This window comes from Nycticebus coucang, chromosome 21 (genome assembly GCF_027406575.1).
Source record: "Nycticebus coucang isolate mNycCou1 chromosome 21, mNycCou1.pri, whole genome shotgun sequence".
Taxonomy (NCBI): domain Eukaryota; kingdom Metazoa; phylum Chordata; class Mammalia; order Primates; family Lorisidae; genus Nycticebus; species Nycticebus coucang.
The window spans coordinates 38,135,984-38,157,631 of record NC_069800.1 but is presented as its reverse complement, the minus strand read 5'-3'; the positions used below and the strand labels follow the sequence as shown (position 1 = coordinate 38,157,631).

At 44.9% G+C, this 21,648-nt stretch overlaps 1 pseudogene; it reads left to right on the top strand.

Moving 5' to 3' along the window:
- The window catches only part of LOC128573505 (CDKN2A-interacting protein-like), a 30,733-nt pseudogene extending 12,878 nt beyond the window's left edge, over window positions 1–17,855 (top strand).
- Window positions 17,856–21,648: the final 3,793 nt, after the last annotated feature.

Sequence of the window (21,648 nt, the reverse complement as noted above, 5' to 3'; positions counted from 1 at the left end):
AATATGGTCTCCAAAATAGCAGCATCATACCACCTGGGAACTTACTGTATGATAGGTGCTCTTTTAATGTCCAAATTAAACAAGGCTGTCATCATAGGTAACATAATAATCCTAGCACTTTGGGAGGCTGAGGCAGAAGGATTGCTTGAGGTCAGGAGTTTGAGACCAGCCTGAGCAAGAGCAAGAACCCCCTCTCTACAAAAATAAAAATTAAAAGAATTAGCCATATGGTGGCAGGTGCCTGTAGTCCTAGTTACTTGGGAGGCTGAGGCCACAGGATGGCTTGATCCCAGGAGAGTGAGGTTGCAGTGATCTATGAATGACACCACTGCCCTCCAGCCTGGGCAACAGAGAGAGACACTGTCTCAAAAACAAAAATAAAAACAGGCTGGGTGTGGTGGCTCAGGCCTGTAATCCTAGCACTCTGGGATGCCCAGGAAGGTGGATTGCATGAGCTCAGGAGTTCGAGACCCGCCTGAGCAAAAGTGAGACCTTGTCTCTAAAAAAAAAATAGAAAAATTAGCCAGGTTTGGCGGCCGGTGCCTGTAGTCCCTCCCAGCTACTTGGGAGGCTGAGGCAAGAGGATTGCCTAAGCCCAGTGTTTGAGTTTGCTGTGAGCTATGATGATGCCATGGCTCTCTCTACCCTGGGCGACAGAGTGAGACAATGTCTCCAAAAGAAAAGAAATTCTCTTTCTTCAAAATTTGTGGACAACTCTGAAGACCACTGAAATTGAGCTTTTTGAATTTTTCTGAGACATATGTTTAGGCCCCTAGTGTAAGAGAAATCCAGGCAGCTACTGATGTCCTCTACTGACAGTGGCTTTACTGGTCTCTGCTCAGAGGCACAAACATGGTAACTCCTATGAAGCAACTTTTAAATTGTGTTTCTTCGTGAAATGTGGCCTTGCAATGGTTGAGCCTCTAATATTGGCATGGGAGTGAAGGAATCCAAGGAGATGGCAGTTCTGATCATAAAAGAAAAAGATCAAGTACATTCAAAAATTAGATCAGGTAACTTTACAACTATCTTGGTAAAGATTGGCTCAGGTAAGAATTACTGATGATTGCTAAATCCAGGGAGTAATTATGATGATGAGCAAAGATTTACATGGTCTTAAAGTATCTCCCCACAAACTGCTTAGTAGTTGCAATATTTAATGGAAGAATGTCGCGACCCCTATGCACTGGTTTTGGTCGCCGCAGGAAGGAGCCAAGCGTGACACAGATTAGAAGTACAAGCTTGCGGGAGGTGGGCTAACCTTAAGTGCAAGGTAGCCCTGAGCCCCCTCCGCAACGGCTATTTATTAAGGTTATACACAACAGGTGTGGAGAGTTAAGGTAAAGGACGTACACAACAGGTGTGGAGAGTTAAGGTAACGGACGTACACAACAGGTGTGGAGAGTTAAGGTAACGGACGTACACGACAGGTGTGGAGAGTTAAGGTAACGGACGTACACAGGTGTGAAGAGTTAAGGTAACGGACGTACACAACAGGTGTGGAGAGTTAAGGTAACGGACGTACACAACCGGTGTGGAGAGTTAAGGTAACGGACGTACACAGGTGTGGAGAGTTAAGGTAACGGACGTACACAACAGGTGTGGAGAGTTAAGGTAACGGACGTACACAACCGGTGTGGAGAGTTAAGGTAACGGACGTACACAGGTGTGGAGAGTTAAGGTAACGGACGTACACAACAGGTGTGGAGAGTTAAGGTAACGGACGTACACAACAGGTGTGGAGAGTTAAGGTAACGGACGTACACAACAGGTGTGGAGAGGTAAGGTAACGGACGTACACAACAGGTGTGGAGAGGTAAGGTAACGGACGTACACAGGTGTGGAGAGTTAAGGTAACGGACGTACACAGGTGTGGAGAGTTAAGGTAACAGACATACACAACAGGTGTGGAGAGTTAAGGTAACGGACGTACACAACAGGTGTGGAGAGTTAAGGTAACGGACGTACACAGGTGTGGAGAGTTAAGGTAACGGACGTACACAACAGGTGTGGAGAGTTAAGGTAACGGACGTACACAACAGGTGTGGAGAGTTAAGGTAACGGACGTACACAACAGGTGTGGAGAGGTAAGGTAACGGACGTACACAGGTGTGGAGAGTTAAGGTAACGGACGTACACAGGTGTGGAGAGTTAAGGTAACAGACATACACAACAGGTGTGGAGAGTTAAGGTAACGGACGTACACAACAGGTGTGGAGAGTTAAGGTAACGGACGTACACAGGTGTGGAGAGTTAAGGTAACGGACGTACACAACAGGTGTGGAGAGTTAAGGTAACGGACGTACACAACAGGTGTGGAGAGTTAAGGTAACGGACGTACACAACAGGTGTGGAGAGTTAAGGTAACGGACGTACACAACAGGTGTGGAGAGTTAAGGTAACGGACATACACAGGTGTGGAGAGTTAAGGTAACGGATGTACACAACAGGTGTGGAGAGTTAAGGTAACGGACGTACACAACCGGTGTGGAGAGTTAAGGTAACGGACGTACACAGGTGTGGAGAGTTAAGGTAACGGACGTACACAACAGGTGTGGAGAGTTAAGGTAATGGACGTACACAACCGGTGTGGAGAGTTAAGGTAACGGACGTACACAACAGGTGTGGAGAGTTAAGGTAACGGACGTACACAACAGGTGTGGAGAGTTAAGGTAACGGACGTACACAGGTGTGGAGAGTTAAGGTAACGGACGTACACAACAGGTGTGGAGAGTTAAGGTAACGGACATACACAACAGGTGTGGAGAGTTAAGGTAACGGACGTACACAGGTGTGGAGAGTTAAGGTAACGGACGTACACAACAGGTGTGGAGAGTTAAGGTAACGGACATACACAACAGGTGTGGAGAGTTAAGGTAACGGACGTACACAGGTGTGGAGAGTTAAGGTAACGGACGTACACAACAGGTGTGGAGAGTTAAGGTAACGGACATACACAACAGGTGTGGAGAGTTAAGGTAATTACACACGCGGGCTGGATGCGTAAGGATTGCCACGTGCTCTCCTCACGGGTTCTTTCCCCACAACCCTCATGAAGAAGTACTAAGCATCAATGGTTATCACATGCTTACTAGTGAGTGAGCGATCTTATCTCATTCCAGAACACTGAGTGACTTGGGGGACTGCCCCCAAGTCACAAACATCTCTAGGCTTGCCAGGAGACTGTCCTGTTCTCAGCGTTTCCTTTTAATGTGATAAGAATCAGTAACTGTGCTTTGCAAGCATGGTGTCCATTCCTCTACAGAAGAAATTACAGATTCTAAAAGATATTTACAAAGGGAGCAACTGCTAAAATCTTGGGACATATTCTTGCCAAGTCCTGGGTCTTTTGCATCAGGAAAAAGTGAGATGCTAGAGCCACTCTGCTAGGTGGCCGGAATTAGAGCTACTAGGACCTTTCTCTTACATCAGAGGTACCATGTCAGATAAAAATTTCAGGAAAACTAGAGCCTGACCTCAAGAGAAGAATACAGATGGTAAACAGACTCAGAAAGATGCTATTGGGGGATGTAAAAAATATATATATTTCTGAAGAAGAATGTGGAGATGGTAAGCTCCCTATCATCCAGAAACCTTCCACTCAAAGGAAAGAAAGCAAAAGTTGGAAGGTGACAGTATCAATTTGAAAACTCGAACGAAAAGTAATTTTCCCACGGAAATACCTTCCCTTTCTCTAATCATGAAAGTATACACAACCTTCCTTCCAAAACTCAGACATGTTAGGTAGATAAATGATAGACACTCACACGCACATTTACACACATAGGCACATAAACAGCTGTTTTTTTTTCTTTTTTTTTTTTTTGTAGAGACAGAGTCTCACTGTACCGCCCTTGGGTAGAGTGCCGTGGCCACGGCTCACAGCGACCTCCAACTCTTGGGCTTACGCGATTCTCTTGCCTCAGCCTCCTGAGTAGCTGGGACTACAGGCGCCCGCCACAACGCCCGGCTATATTTTTGTTGCAGTTTGGCCGGGGCTGGGTTTGAACCCGCCACCCTCGGCATATGGGGCTGGCGCCCTACTCACTGAGCCACAGGCGCCGCCCAGCTGTTTCTTTTTCTTTTTTTTTTTTTTTGTAGAGACAGAGTCTCACTGTACCGCCCTCGGGTAGAGTGCCGTGACGTCACACGGCTCACAGCAACCTCTAACTCTTGGGCTTACGCGATTCTCTTGCCTCAGCCTCCCAAGCAGCTGGGACCACAGGCGCCCGCCACAACGCCCGGCTATTTTTTGTTGCAGTTTGGCCGGGGCTGGGTTTGAACCCGCCACCCTCGGCATATGGGGCCGGCGCCCTACTCACTGAGCCACAGGCGCCGCCCAGCTGTTTCTTTTTCAAAGATTAAATTATACTAAACGTATATCTTGTAGCCTGCATTTTTACATTTTATCATCATTTTTAATGACTGCATAGTGTTTTATTATATCGTATATTTTTATATTAGATTAGATCCACATTTTATCATAATTCAGGTGGCTTTTAATTTCCTACCATCATTGACAATGTGTAGATTAAACCTTTTTATGTACTAGTCCAATTATTTCCATTAGGCAAAAGGAAGGGAGATTAGGAGACAAAAAGTAGGCCTTAAAATGTGCCTACAAAAAAAAAAAAAAAGTGCCTGCATTGCCAAATTACTCTACAAAGGAAAAATTGTACAAATTAACATTCCCAGCAACAGAGCAAGAAAGCGCTGTTTCCGCACACCTCACAAACAACAGCTAGAAATAGTTCCAAAAATGAGTGCAGTAGATGGAGGTGCTCTTTGTTCTGCCTTTCTCCCAGACAGCCTAGAACACACGTGGCTCCAGGCTAATAAACATTCTGATCTAATCTGCCTGCTCTGGGTGACAGAAAACTCTCCCTGCGTTTCACCGCCCTGTGTCCTGGCGTCATGTGAACCCTATAAAGGCTGTAACCCCCAGCACATCACAGAAGGCCCCACCTCCACCCCTGTAGCCATGAAGTTCTTACCCCTGCTCTTTGTGGTCCTTGGAGTCCTGGCCCAGATGATCCCAGGTAAACAAGATGGAGGGGAAGGGCTCACCCCACTGAGTTCCAGTCAAAGGTAGGGAACTCCCAATATCCCCCAGTGTCTTCGATGCCCCAAAGCCAGCCATCACCCTATACAGCCTCGTACAAAACTTGTTTTCCTTTTTTGCTGCTTCTTTTTTTTTAAGCAGGCCCAGGCCAGATGTGAACCTAATAGCCCCAGTGCATGGGGCCAGAGCTCTACCCATTGAGCTATGGGCACCCGGCCTTATTTTCTCTGCTAAATCAACAGTCACCCTCATCCAGGTCCCAAAAACCTTCTTTGGTATTGTGCGAGCTCCTATCTAAGTTTCTAGAACACTGTGAAGGCTTCTCTCTTCACCATCTGCACATCCCTTGATATCAACCCCTGAGAGCTCAGAGGAAATATTAAGCCCAGAAGGAAGAGATTTAGGATCCTGCCCCTATGCCTAACAGAGGGCTGGCAGGTAGGGTGATGGAAGGAGACCACTCAGAGGACAAGTTCTCACAAGATGGTAAGCAAGATACTCAGCTCAAACCTGGGGGTGAGGAGAGAACGCACAGTCTGAGAGAGAGAGAGAGATCAGAAGAGGGTCAGGCCATGGATGAAGAAAGCCAAAAAGAAAGAGGGTGCTCAGAAGGGGCCAGTGCTATGAGCCGGTGGCAGACACACAGCGCTGGGGCAGAGCCCTCAAGTTTAACCAGAAGGTGCCTGGCACTGTGTGAATGCAAAAATAATCTGTCAGTACAAAACGTCATTTTCCTTTTAACGCTTTTGGAGAATGATTTGACTCCCCATACACGACACCCTAGGTTAACTAGTATTTATAGTTTTAGACTCTCTGAAAACAAAGGAGGCAGAAACACCATAGAAAAGGAGCCTGAGGGTGAGTGAGAAGAGCCCTGATCCTCCCTTTCAAGTGTTCAAGCTCCTCTCCTGACAATGAAGACCTGGACCCCCTTTGTTTCCACCCACACATCTTATTCTGCAGTAGTAAACATAGCAAAATATAAGTCTTTAATGAGCTTTAAAGATGCAAATACCAGCAAAGAAAAGGAGCTCCTCAAACAGAGTTCCCAGAGGCCATTAATCCAGAGAGAATCTGTCTACTCCTCACTGTCTTTCCCAAGTTTCCTTTGCACGGCCTCTTAAGCACACATCTCAGAATAAAAAGCCAGAGTCTCCCATCTGGCCCTGACCCTTAGCAGTCCCTATTCTGCTTCTAACCATGACTTCTCTTTATTTTCCTCTCCCACACAGCTGCTAGGACTAGGATAAGTTGTGGACACAATTTCCCTGGACACTGCAGGCAATATTGCAAAAAGGATGAGATATCACATTTCATGTGCGACTATTACAGAGCTTGCTGTGTCAAGAAAATCACTTAGAGCATTTAGACCATGACCCATCTCTAAGCCTCCTTAGTCTTCAAGCAGAAAGACCACACAAGGGCAAGGCGAGACTCAATATATGACCAGAACATCACCAGAACAACTGCTATTATCACCATCAACTCAAAGAAATACCTTTTCCACAGTGCAGACTCCCCCTACATTGTTGAGAACCAGCCAAAACTTCCTCCTTCTGGAGCTTCAATTCCTGCCTTCTACATCATTCTGTTATTTATCTAATAACTGATTTGGAGTTTGTATCTATCCTAAGAAACAACTGTCATGTGGACTCAATCCACAGGGGATTTGTCAGTTGGGTCCTCCAAAGAGCAAATGCCAAGACAGAATTGGTCATGCAAAAGATGTACTGGGGGAGAGCATCTCTGAAGAACAAAGGTGAGAGGAAGCAGGAGCGGGCAGGGAGAGCCTTCAGACTGCAATGCTTACCTGATATCTACAAAAGGGGAGAAGGACAGAGAAGGACTGAATAGGCTGGAGAGGAGACTGAGAATGCCATTCTAAGTAAGTCTCTGCCAGGAGGATGGGGAGGCCCAAAGCAAGGTGTGACCCTCAGCGGAGTTCTGCTCAGGGCAGGGATGGCCAGGTTCTAATACATGTATCCCACTGGGTTTGGGGTATTTGCTTTGGCTATTGACTGGTCGAGCATGGCCTAGTTAATGTTTCTTGCCAGGCCTTGCACACGGCTTCTTCTGTGGCTGTTATTTCTTTAGAGTATTCACAGACCCAGCAGGGGTGTTTGCATGCTATATCCCCTGCAGGCCAGACTTCTAGGAAAAGCAGGAAACTGCTCAGATAAGAAATTTAGTGGCTGATTTAAAAGTAAACTAGCTAACCTGTTTTTATTCTGCTTTGCTCAGCTTATTTCTCTGTTTTCCCCTCTTTCTGGGGGTGTTTTCCCTTGCCAAGAACAGGGTCTTCGGTCCCCATTCTGCCTGCAAAACAAGATCCTTGGAAGAGATACGGTACTACACCTCAGTTCTACCCCCTTTACCCACAGTGAGAAATGAGATAGAGCTGAGAAGATACTAGAGAAAGTGTTATAACACTTTATAAAACCTATTTGAAAGATTTTGCTAACAGCCAGGCACAGTGGCTCATGCCTGTAATCCTAGCACTCTGGGAGGCTGAGCTAGGTGGATTGCCTGAGCTCACAGGTTCAAGACCAGCCTGAGCAAAAGATAGACCCCATCTCTAAAAACAGCTGGACATTTTGGTAGGTACCTGTAGTCCCAGCTACTTGGGAGGCTGAGATAAAAGAATCACTTGAGCCTAAGAATCTGAGGTTGCTGTGAGCTATGACGCCATGGCACTCTATCAAAGATGACAAAGTAAGACTCTGTCTAAAATAAATAAATAAATAAAAAGGAAAGTTTTTGCTGGTCAGAATTTCTCTTCTTAAATTTCTTCCTGGCAAATGACCTCCACGTCCATTAGACATTAATATATCAAGCGCAAAAGGGGAAAAATAAGGACATAGAGAAATTACACTAAATCATTAGCAAACTTGAAGTAATTAATACAAAGAGACAGCATGCTTCGTGACTAGAAAAAAAAATAAGATTTCTTTCAATTACCTGTGGAAGAGGCCAGGCATGGTGGCTCACACCTGTAATCCTAGCACTCTGTAAGGCTGAGGCGGGTAGATTGCCTGAGCTCAGGTGTTTGAGACCAACCTGGGCAAGAGTGAGACCCCCATCTCTACTAAAAATAGAAAAATTAGCCAGGCAGGTGCCTGTAGCCCCAGCTACTTGGAGGGTGAGGCAGGAGGATCACTTGAGCCCGGGAATTTCAGGTTGTTATAAGCTATGACGCCATGGCACTCTAGCCTAGGAAAACAGTGAGACTCTGACTCAAAAAAAAAAAAAACCTGTGGAAAACTAACAAAACTTAGCAGTTTTAGGTTATCATCAAACATTTTTTAACAAAATTAAAAGTGGAAATTAAATATATCACAGTCTTTATTCAGAACAAAATATAATGAAAAATTAATATAAAGAGAAAACTAAGTGTTTAATCTCTAGAGAGTATAAACAAAGAAATGCTGGGTTTAAGGCTGAAAACTGTATTAAAATGCAAGGATTGAGGGAATGCAAATTAATACATTCCTTTTGGAAAGATGTTTGGAGAACACTTAGAGATCTAAAAATAGACCTGTCATTCAATCCTATAATTTCTCTACTAGGCATATACCCAGAAGACCAAAAATCACATGATAACAAAGATATTTGTACCAGAATGTTTATTGCAGCCCAATTCATAATTGCTAAGTCATGGAAAAAGCCCAAGTGCCCATGGATCCATGAATGGATTAAAAATTGTGGTATATGTACACCATGGAATATTATGCAGCCTTAAAGAAAGATGAAGACTTTACCTCTTTCATGTTTACATGGATGGAGCTGGAACATATTCTTCTTAGTAAGGTATCTCAAGAATGGAAGAAAAAGTATCCAATGTACTCAGCCCTACTATGAAACTAATTTATGGCTTTCACATGAAAGCTATAACCCAGTTATAACCCAAGAATAGGGGGAAGGGGGAAAGGGAGGGGAGGGAGGGGGGAGGTGGGTGGAGGGAGAGCGATTGGTGGGATTACACCTGCGGTGCATCTTACAAGGGTACATGTGAAACTTAGTTAATGTAGAATGTAAATGTCTTAACACAATAACTAAGAAAATGCCAGGAAGTCCACGTTAACCAGTGTGATGAAAATGTGTCAAAGGGTCTATAAAACCAGTGTATGGTGCCCCATGATCGCATTAATGTACACGGCTATGATTTAATAAAAAAAAAATTGGAAAAAAAATGCAAGGATTGAAGGAACACCTGAGTGTCAAAAATCTGTGGACATATTTTTTTTTTATCAGCTAACATTCACAGTTTGCATTAGGTCTCACTCTTTTTATTTGCAATGTGTGTGTTTTGAAAAATGTATAATAGCATATACCCATTATTATAGTATAATACAGAATATTTTTTACCACTCGAAAAATCCCCTGTGCTCCACTACTCATTCCTCCCTCTCCCCAACCCCAGGCAACCAGGGATCTTTTTATTGCCTCCATAGTTTTGCCTTTTCCAGAATGTTGTATAGTTGGAATCATCCTGTAGATAGCCTTGAGACTGGTTTCATTCATCTAGTAATATGCACTTAAGTTTCCTCCATGTCTTTTCATGGGTTACTGGTTTATTTCTTTTTTAATCACTGAATAATACTCTATTGCATAGATGTACCAATTTACTTATCCACTCAGCTATCGAAGGACATCGTGGCTGCGTCCACATAGGCAACTCTCTTACTCCATTTGTGCTGCTATGACAAAATATCACAGATTAGGTCCTTTTTTTATTTTTATTTTTTGAGACAGAGTCTCACTATGTTGCCCTGGGTAGAGTGCCGTGGCATCACAGCACACAGCAGCCTCCAACTCTTGGACTTAAGCGATTCTCTTGCCTCAGCCTCCCAAGTAGCTAGAACTACAGGTGCCTGCCACGACACCTGACTATTTTTTAAGACTAGGAAATTTTTGAATAGAAATTTATTTCTCATAGTTCTGAAGGCTGGAAGTCCCCGATCAAGGCACAGGCAGGTTTGGTGTCCAATGAGGGCTGTATTCTCTGGTTCCTCGTCAGTGTATCCTCCAGAGGGGAGGGACAAGTTGTGTCCTCACGTGGTGGGAGGGACTGATGGGTCACAAGGGGCAAACTCGCACTGTCCAGCATACTTACAAGAGCTGTGGACATATTTTTAACTACCATGGTATTAACTGGGTTTGGTGGCTTGCACCTGTAGTTCCAGCTACTTAGGAGGCAGGATCACTTGAACCCTAGGAGTTCCAGGGCACCTTGGGTGACATTCAGAGAACCTATCTCTAAAAACAATAAAAAATGAACTACCCTGGTTTGTTCAATCATTGGAAATATGTTTGCTGTGGAAAAATTGGAAAATATGGATCAGAAAGAAAATAAGGAAGAAAGCAAGAAATCACTGGTAATTCCCAACAGATAAAATCACTACTTGATATATGTAATTCACTCTTCAAAATATATATGCATGAACTTTCTCAAAATATAAACCTACTGTGTGTACTATTTTGTAACGTGCTCTTTCACTTAAAATACTGTAAATATACTTTTCATGTCAAATATCTTCTATAACAGTTTTTTTTAATTTTTGCCATTTATTTTATTTTATTTTTTTTTTTAGATTTTATTTTATTTATTTATTTTTTTGTGTGTGTGTGTGTGGTTTTCGGCCAGGGCTGGGTTTGAACCCGCCACCTCCAGCATATGGGACCGGTGCCCTTCCCCTTTGAGCCACATGCACCGCCCTCTATAACAGTTTTAATAGCTGCACACCTTAGATCATATGTATGTGTCTTAACTTACTTAACTAATAATTTGGTGTGGTAGGACACCTAGGTTGTTCACAGGGTTCCTGTATTTTATACATTTTATTAAATGAACATCCCTACAGCTAAGAAAAAGAAAAAGAGGGTGGTGTCTGTGGCTCAAGGAGTAGGGCGCCGATCCCATATGCCGGAGGTGGCGGGTTCAAACCCATCCCTGGCCAAAAAAACACACACAGAAAAAAAAAAGAAAGAAAGAAAAGAAAAGAAAAAGAAAAAGGGAAGGGAAAGGAAGAAAGAAAGAATTACTCTCTGTAGTGGTCCAGAGGACCAAAGGAATTGAGGAGAGGATAGAACTATATCATGATTGTGATGATGGTGAAAACGCATACAACATAAACCCAAAATATAGTCAATTTTATCATATGCTAATTTTATTTATTTTTTTAAATAGAGTCTCACTTTGTCACCATTGGTAAATGCCAGAGCATCACAGCTGACAGGAATCTCAAACTCATGGGCTCAAGTGATTATCTTGCCTTAGCCTCCAAAGTAGCTGGGACTACAGGTGCCCATCACAATGCCCGGCTATTTATAGAGATGGGGCCTCACTCTGGCTCAGGCTGGTCTCGAACCTAGGAGCTCAGTCAATCCACCAGCCTCAGCCGCCCAAGTGCTAGGATTACAGGCATGAGCCACCGCACTGGCCTACCATATGCTAATTGTAGAAATCAAAAAGTAAAAGACACAATCACAAAAATGTCATTTGAGAGGAAAGATTTATTCAGTATGCCAAGATAATAGAGAACTTTCAATTTATACAACCTTGCCTCTCATAAAATATTAAGGTTGTTATAAGCTATGACGCCATAGCACTTAATAATATTTATAAGTAAAATATTAAAATACAAATTCTTTTTTTTTAGATAGAGTCTCAAGCTGGCACCCTCAGTAGAGTGCTGTAGCTCACAGAAACCTCAAACTCTTTTTTTTTTTTTGAGATAGAGTCTCACTTTGTCGCCCTCAGTAGACTGCCGTAGCGTCACAGCTCACGGCAACCTCCAGCTCTTAGGCTTAGGTGATTCTCTTGCCTCGGCCTTCTGAGTAGCTGGGACTACAGGCACCAGCCACAAAGCCCGGCTATTTTTTTTGTTGTTGCAGTTTGGCTGGGGCCAGGTCAAAACCCACCACCCTCGGTACATGGGGCTGGCGCTCTACTCACTGAGCCACAGGCACCACCCTCAAAATCTTGGGCTTAAGTGATTCTCTTGCCTCAGCCTCCCAAGTAGCTGGGACTACAGGCGCCCTCCACAATGCCTGGCTATTTATTTTTGTTGCAATTGTCATTATTGTTTTTTTAGCTGGCCGGGGCCGGGTTTCAACCTGCCAACCTAAGTGTATGTGGCTGGCGCCCTACCGACTGAGCTATGGGTGCCACCTAAAATACAAATTCTTAAGAGCTATCACTTAAACTTGTACACATAACTTAGGTAAAAAAAAAAAAATTCTCCTATGAAAAGACTTGAGGATTCTTTCTTCTCTTTTCTTCTCCCTTTCTCATTTCGTTAAAGGAATAGTCTTACAGCTTACGGCCACAGTAATTGTGATCAACTTGATGAAAACAAAGCTTTAAATATGTACAATCTCAGTAATTTTTTAATAGGTATGTGTTTGGCTTGTTCTTGTCTCTTTGCTAGTTTTTCCCACCTCCCTGCAAAGAAGAAAATAGTTTTAAGTCTTGTTCGAAGAGGGCACCCGTAGCTCAGTGGTTAGGACACGGGCCACATGCTCCAGGGCTGGTGGGTTTGAACCCAGCCCAGGCCTGCCAAACAATAATGACAACTACAACAAAAAAATAGCCGGGCATTGTGGCAAGTGCCTGTAGTCCTAGCTACTTGGGAGGCTGAGGCAAGAGAATTGTTTGGGCGGTGCCTGTGGCTCAAAGGAGTAGGGAACCAGCCCCATATGCCAGAGGTGGTGGGTTCAAACACAGCCCCGGCCAAAAACTACAAAAAAAAAAAAAAAAAAAGAAAAAAAGAAAGAAAGACAGCAAGAGAATTGCTTAAGCCCAAGAGTTTGAGGTTGCTGTGAGCTGTGACACTACAGCACTCTACAGAGAATGACAAAGTGAAACTGTGTCTCAATTAAAAAAAAATCTTGTTTGAGGTGGCGCCTGTGGCTCAAGGAGTAGGGCGCCAGCCCCATATACCGGAGGTGGCAGGTTCAAACCTGACCCTGGCCAAAAAAACTGCGGAAAAAAAAAAAAATCTTGTTTGAAGAATAATTTTTTGTTTGTTTGTTTGAAGAATAATTTTGTGGTGATTATGGTTTTGGCTTTGGAAAGAAGGAAGGAAAAAAGGAAGAAAACATGTTAAGAGGCTGATTATTAATCCACTTCAAGACAGATCTTAATCACTAAACTGAAATTCTAATATGAAATTGAACTGTCCTAAATATTGAAAATTGTATATTGAAAATCATATACTCGGGAAAATAAGACTTATGAATTATCATTAAATTTATAAGATAATGTGTTTACCATGGCATTAGGCTAAGAAAAGTGGCACAATAACTACTTAGAAGGTGTCCTTTCCTAAGGCTAAAATCCTGAGTTTTTTTAAATAAAAAATTCCTTTTCCTTTAATAACAAAACTGGCTTTGGTCTTTAAATTGAAGAGAAGAGAATAAACCACCACTTTTCCAGCATAACCTCTGCAAGGTTATATCCTCATGCTCTCAATCATCATCCAGTAGATCCTGCGGCTTGAAATACAATACAGGAATGCATTCATTTTCTTCAAATAAGATAGTAGAAACACACTCATTGAGCTCCCTCTACAAATAAAAAGAATTTTAGATTTAAGGAATATGAGACTCAGCTTGCTGGACTCCAATCAGTACAAGACACATAATTCGCAAGGCCCAGCACAAAATAAAAATGTGGGGTCCCTTGTTCAATAAGAATTGAGAACTTCAAGATGGCTACAATAGAATATTAAACCAAGCAGAAAGTCCTTCTGAGTATAGGGAGCTGTGTAATGCATAGGTCTCAGGGCCATAAAGCCAGACCTGGTTCTCGCAGTTAATACAGCAATTATATTTACTGATGTGACAAAAACTTCAGAATAATCTGAACTTGAAGCTGCTGGAGTGGTGAGAATTGCACATTTCTTCATGGGAATGCAGCCATTCTGATTGAGCTAGGCATGTCAATTGAGCAAACTGGAATATCTTAAGACAGCTTTTTTTTTTTTTTTTTGGACAGAGTCTCATTTTGTTGCTCTCTGTAGAGTACTGTAGCGTCACCATTCACAGCAACCTCAAACTCTTGGGGTCAAGTGATCCTCTTGCCTCAGCCTCCGAAGTAGTTGGGATTACAGGTGCCTGCCACAATGCCCAGCTATTTTTAAAGACAGGGGTCCCGCTCTTGCTCAGGCTGGTCTCCTACTCCTGAGCTCAAGCAATCCACCCACCTCCGCCTCCTAGAGTGCTAGGATTACAAGTGTGAGCCATGGCACCCGGTCAAGACAGCTTTTATTTCTCTTTGCTGAGCTGTCCTGACCTTGCTGGAAGTAGCACCTAGCACAGTCACAGAGTAGGCAGACAACATGGGTTGAATTAATCGCAGTCTTCATGGCCATGAGTCCACATTTCCGGGACTCATTAATGTATTTAGTTAAGCAAGAGTTATGCTTTAAATTTATGTATCTCCCTTTCAAGTGCAAACCTTAGAAAGTGCTGATTGCATAGTGTGACTTTATTACAAAATGGAGCAATTAAGCTATTATGAGTCAGTCAAGGTTCTTCTGGTCAGAGATAATTCTGAAAGGTCAGAGACTATTTTCAGGGCAGCTGGCCAGAGGCCTTCTGTACTGAATTTATTGTTAGGCTATATAAGATGGCTTCGAGCAATATGAGAACACATCAACCCAATTCCAAATCCAGTATTAAGAGAGCTCACTTCCCCCATAGCAGAGTTTTGTTAGCCCAGACTGGACTGGCCTGACTTAGGTCATGTTCTCATCTCTTAACCAATCAGTAGCTGGGGCACGGAATGTTGTTGTTGTTGTTGTTGTTGTTGTTGTTTGAGACAGAGTCTCACTCTGTCCTCCTGGGTAGAGTGTGATGGTGTCATCCTACTTCATGGTAACTTCAACATCCTAGGCTCAAGCAATCCTCCTGTCTCAGCACCCCAAGTAGCTGGGATAATAGGTGCCACAAGGCCCAGATAGTTGGGGTTTTTTTGGGGGGGTTTGTTTGTTTTAGTAGGGTCAGGGTTGGAGGAGGGGACTCCCTCTTGCTCAGACTGGTCTCAAACTCCTGAGCTCAGGCAATCCACCTGCCTCCGACTCCCAGAGTGCTAGGATGACAGGCGTGAGCCCAGCCGGGATGGAATGTCATGATTGACTTAGTCATAAACTCCACTCCCAAATCCAGAAATAGAATCATCTGGGTCACCCACAGGAAGCAAAGTAAATGCTGGACACCAAACAACACATGTCCATCACAAGCAGAGAGCAAGCTACCTCTATTAAGAAGTTACTGATCCCCAGAAACTTAAAAGATAAGATCAAGGGCGGCGCCTGTGGCTCAGTGGTAAGGCACCGGCCCCATATACCGAGGGTGGCGGGTTCAAACCCGGCCCCGGCCGAACTGCAACCAAAAAATAGCCGGGCGTTGTGGCGGGTGCCTGTAGTCCCAGCTACTCGGGAGGCTGAGGCAAGAGAATCGCTTAAGCCCAGGAGTTGGAGGTTGCTGTGAGCTGTGTGAGGCCACGGCACTCTACCGAGGGCCATAAAGTGAGACTCTGTCTCTACAAAAAAAAAAAAGATAAGATCAAGAGCCGTCCTGAAATTTCTGTGTTTCAGTGTTCAGGGCTACAGTTAACTGACTTTCTGAAAGTACTATTTTTTTTTTTTTTTTTTTGCCTTGTATGAAGCAACTGAAATGAAAGCTTAGAACCAGCATTAGAAACCATGAGTTTGAAGTCAAACTGAGTCCAGGTATTCTGTAGTGGAATATACGTATCCTACAGTTCTCAAACATGATTCAGCCCATGGATACTAGTTAATTTATTGTTTTGTTGAGACAAAGCCTCAAGCTGCTGCTGGGGGTAGAGTGCTGTAGCATCACAGCTCACAGCAACCTCCAACTCCTGGTCTTAAGCGATTCTCCTGCCTCTGCCTCCCAAGTAGCTGGGACTACAGGCACCCGCCACAAGGCCGGGCTATTTTTTGGTTACAGCTGTCATTGTTTGGCCCGCCAGGCTGAATTCCAACCGGCCAGCTCAGATGTATGTGGCTGGTGCCTTAGCCTATTGAACCACAGGCACGGAGCCTAGATTTGTTTTTAACTTACAATTGTTGTTGCAGTAAACAAATTTGAAAGAGATAATTGTTTCAGGAGTGTCCAACCAGCAGCTCACAGGCAGTATGCAGATTTGTGAGGACTTATTTGCTTATCTGTAGTAGTGGATAGCACGAAAATTATGCACAGACCCTTTTGTTGTTGTTGTTCAGCAGCTTTCATTAGTGTTTGTGTATCTAATGTGTGGCCCAAGACAACTCTTCCTCTAGTGCAGGGCAGAGAAGCCAAAAGGTTGGATACCCCTGAGTCCTATTCAAAATGATTCTGCCTATAATTATGCATGACTATGTAAAACTTTAATATAAATACTTATTTAAACACTTATTTATCTATTTTTAATGTCCCTCTACTAAAAAAATCCACCCCAGCCCTAAGGTGCTTATTAATAAACCAAACCACCATGTAAGCAGTGAGAACTGGTCTCGCTGACCGTTTGTCTTGCATTACCCCCACTCGCCGGTGGAAGGATACTAGTTGCCAGGTGTTTATCAAGAGGCAACTTGCAGGCTCAACCCAACAGGAAAAAGTTGCGCAAAAAGATTCGATGTCTAACACAGGGACAATCACAGATGTTCTGTTTACTGACCCACGGTAACAGGAAGGCGGTCAAGAACCGGTGGCTTGGCTCAACGCCCGCAGCTCAGTGGCTAAGGGGCTGGCCACATACACCAGGGCTGGCGGGCTTGAACCCGGCCTAGGGTTAAACAACAATGACAACTACAACAAAAAAATAGCCAGGCATTGTGGCAGGTGCCTGTAATCCTAGCTACTCGGGAGGCTGAGGCAAGAAAATTGCTTAAGTTCAAGAGTCTGAGGTTGCTGTGAGCTGTGACAGCACAGTGCTCTACTGAGGGCAACAGAGTGAGAGACTCTGTCTCAAAAAAAAAACAAAAAAAACCATGGCTTGTCATAATGAGCTCACTAACCAGTGACAGTCCTTCTGATGTAGTATGTTAGCCCTATACACCATTTTTCCTCTCTAGGGGTTCACTTTCCTTAGATGAAGGCCTCATTTTCATGGAGATGCAAGTGTCACTGCTGCACCCTAGCCTTGCAATAGCTAGAGCCAGTTCATTCAGTAATTTAAGAAGTATTTATTGAGAACCAACTTATGTGCCAGGATCTGTTCCCTGCAGTAGGGATATCAGTAAACAAGAATGACAAATTGCCGCCCCCACGAACAACTTATTATTTCAAAAGAAGTGAATGTGTGATATCAGATAATAATCATCCTTACAAAGAAAATAAAACAGAGTGATGGGTCGCAAGTGGAAAGCCACTTGAAGACCCTGAGAACAGCCCAGGACCAGCCAGCACAAAGGTTGAGCAGGAAATAAGCTTGGTTGGCGGGAGGAGAGCAGGCTCCGGGGAGTGGAAACTGGGGCAGGAGTGGTGGGAGCGGTAGGAGAAGAGGCTGGAATCCAGCTCACTCAGGCACGGACCAGGCATTACCGACAGGCATAGAACAACGCCCTCCGTCTAGCCACACTAGCCACACTAGCTCGGATTGCGAATTCTGCAATAAAATGCACCATTGGCGATTTACAAAAAGGGGCTCGTTCCTGGGAGCCGGCCCCTGAAGGCGTTGGCTTGTTGGTTTCGTCGGCCTTTATCGCCACCTGCCGGCGATACTCGGTACACCCGCGTCGTGGGCACGCACGCGCTGCAGCGGCCCCCGGTGGCCTGGGCATGACCACCCCCACCCCAAACCCGATCTCCAGCCTAAGTGCTACCACTGACCCAGGGTCAGCAGTCCCAGGTCAAGATTCACACTTGACTTCCCGAGATACTCAGAGATCGAACAGGAGATATGCACAAGTTATACAGTCCCTGGATCTTCCATTTACCCAATGGGCTGGATTCACTGAGCCTCAGCCGGATTCACTGAGCCTCAGCTTTTCATGCCTCTCCTACCAAAATTAAAAAACAGTGCCTGGTCCATGCCTGCCACAGTCCTTATGCTAAACTCTTCACTTTTGGGGTACTCTACATCTTGTCAAATGCTCTAGAGATACCTCAGGTGCCTGTTCTTCCCGTTACAGTTGATCCCTTATCTTCCAGGTCCCCCAAGAGGCCTGTTCCCAGTTCCACGCTTCAGTAAAGACTGGGAGCAGAAATGAAGACAGATAAAGAGGACAGGGTCCTTTACCCAGAACCCCGCTCCCAACTCACACCCCACCCTTACAGCCCAAGTATGCTTCTTTGGAATCTCTGCCTCCCTCAGCCCAACCAGACCCATGTGGCTTAGATTCAGAACCTGTTCACTCTCACACTGAAGATGATCCCCACCATGAGCTGGGATTCTAATTTAGATTTTAGCCCAAACAGACATTTCTGCCACAGGGTCCTCTGCCTGATGTGCTTTCCCTCCAGATGTCACCCCTGGACAATTGCAGCTGTGATTGTACAGAGGCTTTTCCCAACTAATCAAGGTTCATCCCACGTTGCTTGCGGTGGGGAATGGTACCCACCACATGCCAGTGCAAATGTCTAGTACATTCAGTTAAAACAAGTAATGCCCCATCTTGCAACTTTGCTGCTTTAAATAAAATAGGTGGATGGGACCATTAAGTTTTGGCTTCTGTACTCAGCCTGTGAATATGTGCTGCCTGCACACCCAAGGTACCACCTTTCTACTCAGCATCTCCTCTGTGCAGCCAAAAACCCAGAATTTCTGAAGGATGCAACTCCTCCTAGAAAGAGAAGGAAACAAAACAAGCAGACCAGCCAGGCCTGGTGGCTCATGCTTATAATCCTAGCACTCTGGGGAGCCCAGGCAGGCGCATCCCTTGAGCTCAGGAGTTCAAGACCAGCCTGAGCAAGAGTGAGGCCCCATCTCTACTAGAAAAACTAGCTGGGCATCGTGATAGGCATCTATAGTCCCAGCGACTCAGGAGGCTGAGGCAAAAGGATCGCTTGAGCCCAGGAGGTTTCTGTGAGCTATGACACCTTAGCACTCTAGCCTGGGGCAACAGAGTGAGACTCAATCTCAACAAAACAAAACACAAACAGAACCACCTAAGCTGATGACTCCCTGCTAGAGGGCATCACACAAACCTGTCTTGTTAATACTACCCCACAAGACCAGAGGGGGTTATGCAGATCAGTGACACTCCCCATCTAAAGAGCCAACCTTCCACTGTTCTTCCCTATGGTCCCTGGTGGATGACTACTAAAAGTTAGTAATTTCTACTACTTTCGCCCCTACCCCCCACACTTTGCAAGTTACCAGGGACCTCTTGACTGCCAATCACCCCCTAGAGTGTCTCCCTGGTTCCCTCCACTGTTCATCCCACTGGTAATCCAGCCTCAGCCCTCGCATCCACCCCACTGTTCTCTTCTCTCTCTGCCTCTTTCCTGCACCCGTCTTTGACACCTTGTGTATAACTTGCCCAAACCAGTGCACATGCATTAATACATCTCAGCGGAGTTGGGCCTGCCCTTACCTTCCCACTTCCCACATATACTCATATAGGATCCACCCAGCTCCTTCACCCACCAGCCACCTCCCACTTAGTACTAGAGGCTCTGGCTAAGGAAAATAGGCAATAAAATAAAAGGCACCCAGAGGTGCCAGGAAAGACCACTTCTGGGTACTCCATCAATACTCATCTGGCACAACCACTCCCTGTGAGAGACTGCTAATTCCCTGTAACTCATCAGCCCTGAATTCATCCTCCACCTCTTCTCTACAACTTCACCTTCACATAACTAATACCCACTGTACTGCAAACTGTTTGTCAAAGGTGGGTGGGTAGAGCAGAAGTGCTCCATATGGTTTCATGTCTATCTGACAGAGGGGGTGTGGGAATAGCACTTCTAGAAGACGAGTCCATTTGACAAAGCCTGTCTAGACATGATCCATCTGGGTGGATTTCTGTCTCCACCATTTTGGGGACTTGGGCTGCTGCAGAACAATGAGAAAGAAAGGATGTCCCAGACTCCACCCAAGGTCTAGGACACAAGCATGCCTGAGCCCTGCAGCCCCCAGAGGTTGCCAGAATGCTGACAGTCCCCTGGTGTGGGGTAGAGAGGGGTTCATTTGAAGTGAGAAGTGTCCAGAGAGGGTATAGTAAGCAGAATAATGCTCCCTCAAAGATGTCCACATCCTAATCCCTGGAATCTATGAGTGAATTGAATTACTTTACATGGCAAAGGCGATTTGAGATTGCAGATGAAATTTAGGTTGCTAATCCACTAGCTTTAAGACAGAGACATGAGCCTGGACTATCCGTGTGGGCCCAATATAATCATGAGCGACCTTAAAAGTGAAAGAAGGCTCAGCACCCAAAGCACAGTGGTTACATGCCAGCCACATATACATAGGCTGGCGGATTCGAACCTGCCCGGGCCAGCTAAAACATCAAGGACAACTGCAACAAAAAATATACCCGGGCATTGTGGCTGGCACCTGTAGTCCCAGCTACTTGGGAGGCTGAGGCAAGAGAATCGCTTATGCCCAAGACTTTGAGGTTGCTGTGAGCTGTGACGCCACAGCACTCTCACCAGGGCGACAGCTTGAGACTCTGTCTCAAAATAATAATAATAATAATAAATTAAAAATTTATAAATAGGGGAGGCAAAAATAAATAAAGAAAAAAAAAATGGGGCGGCACCTGTGGCTCAAAGGAGTAGGGCGCCAGCCCCATATGCTGGAGGTGGCGGGTTCAAACCCAGCCCTGGCCAAAAACTGCAAAATAAATAAATAAATAGAGGAGGTGCCCATAGCTCAGTGGGTAGGGAGCCAGCCACATATAGCAAGGCTGGCGGGTTCAAATCCAGCCCGAGCCAGCTAAAACGACAACTGCAACAACAACAAAAATAGCTGGGCATTGTGGCGGGCGCCTGTAGTCTCAGCTGCTTGGGAGGTAGAGGCAGGAGAATCACTTGAGCCCAGGAGTTGGAGGTTGCTGTGAGCTGTAATACCACAGCACTCTACCCAGGGCAACAGTTTGAGGTTCTGTCTCAAAAAAAAAAAAAAAAAAAGAAAGATAAAAAGAAATATGCCCACCTGAATTTTTTTTTTGAGACAGAGTCTTAAGCTGTTGCTCTGGGTAGAGTGCCGTGATGCCACTCTCAAACTCTTGGGCTTAAGCGATTCTCTTGCCTCAGCCTCCCAAGTAGCTGGGACTACAGGCGCCGCCACAACGCCCGGCTATTTTTTGGTTGCAGCTGTCGTTGTTGTTTGGCGGGTCCGGGCTGGATTCGAACCCGCCAGCTCAGGTGTATATGGCTGGCGCCTTAGCTGCTTGAGCCACAGGCGCCACGCCTCAGCTGGGCATATTTCTAAGGAATGTGGTGAAGGTAATGCCTGGTTACTTTTGACTTATAATAACGTGTCAGGGAAGGACAATTAAGTGAGGGAAGAACTATTAGTTCAAAAGGAACCACAACTTGATGATTCTGGAACTACGGTATTCAGCCTACCTTAGTCCATTCAGGCTACAGTAACAAAATCAAGTTGTCAACAGATGTAGTGTCTGGTA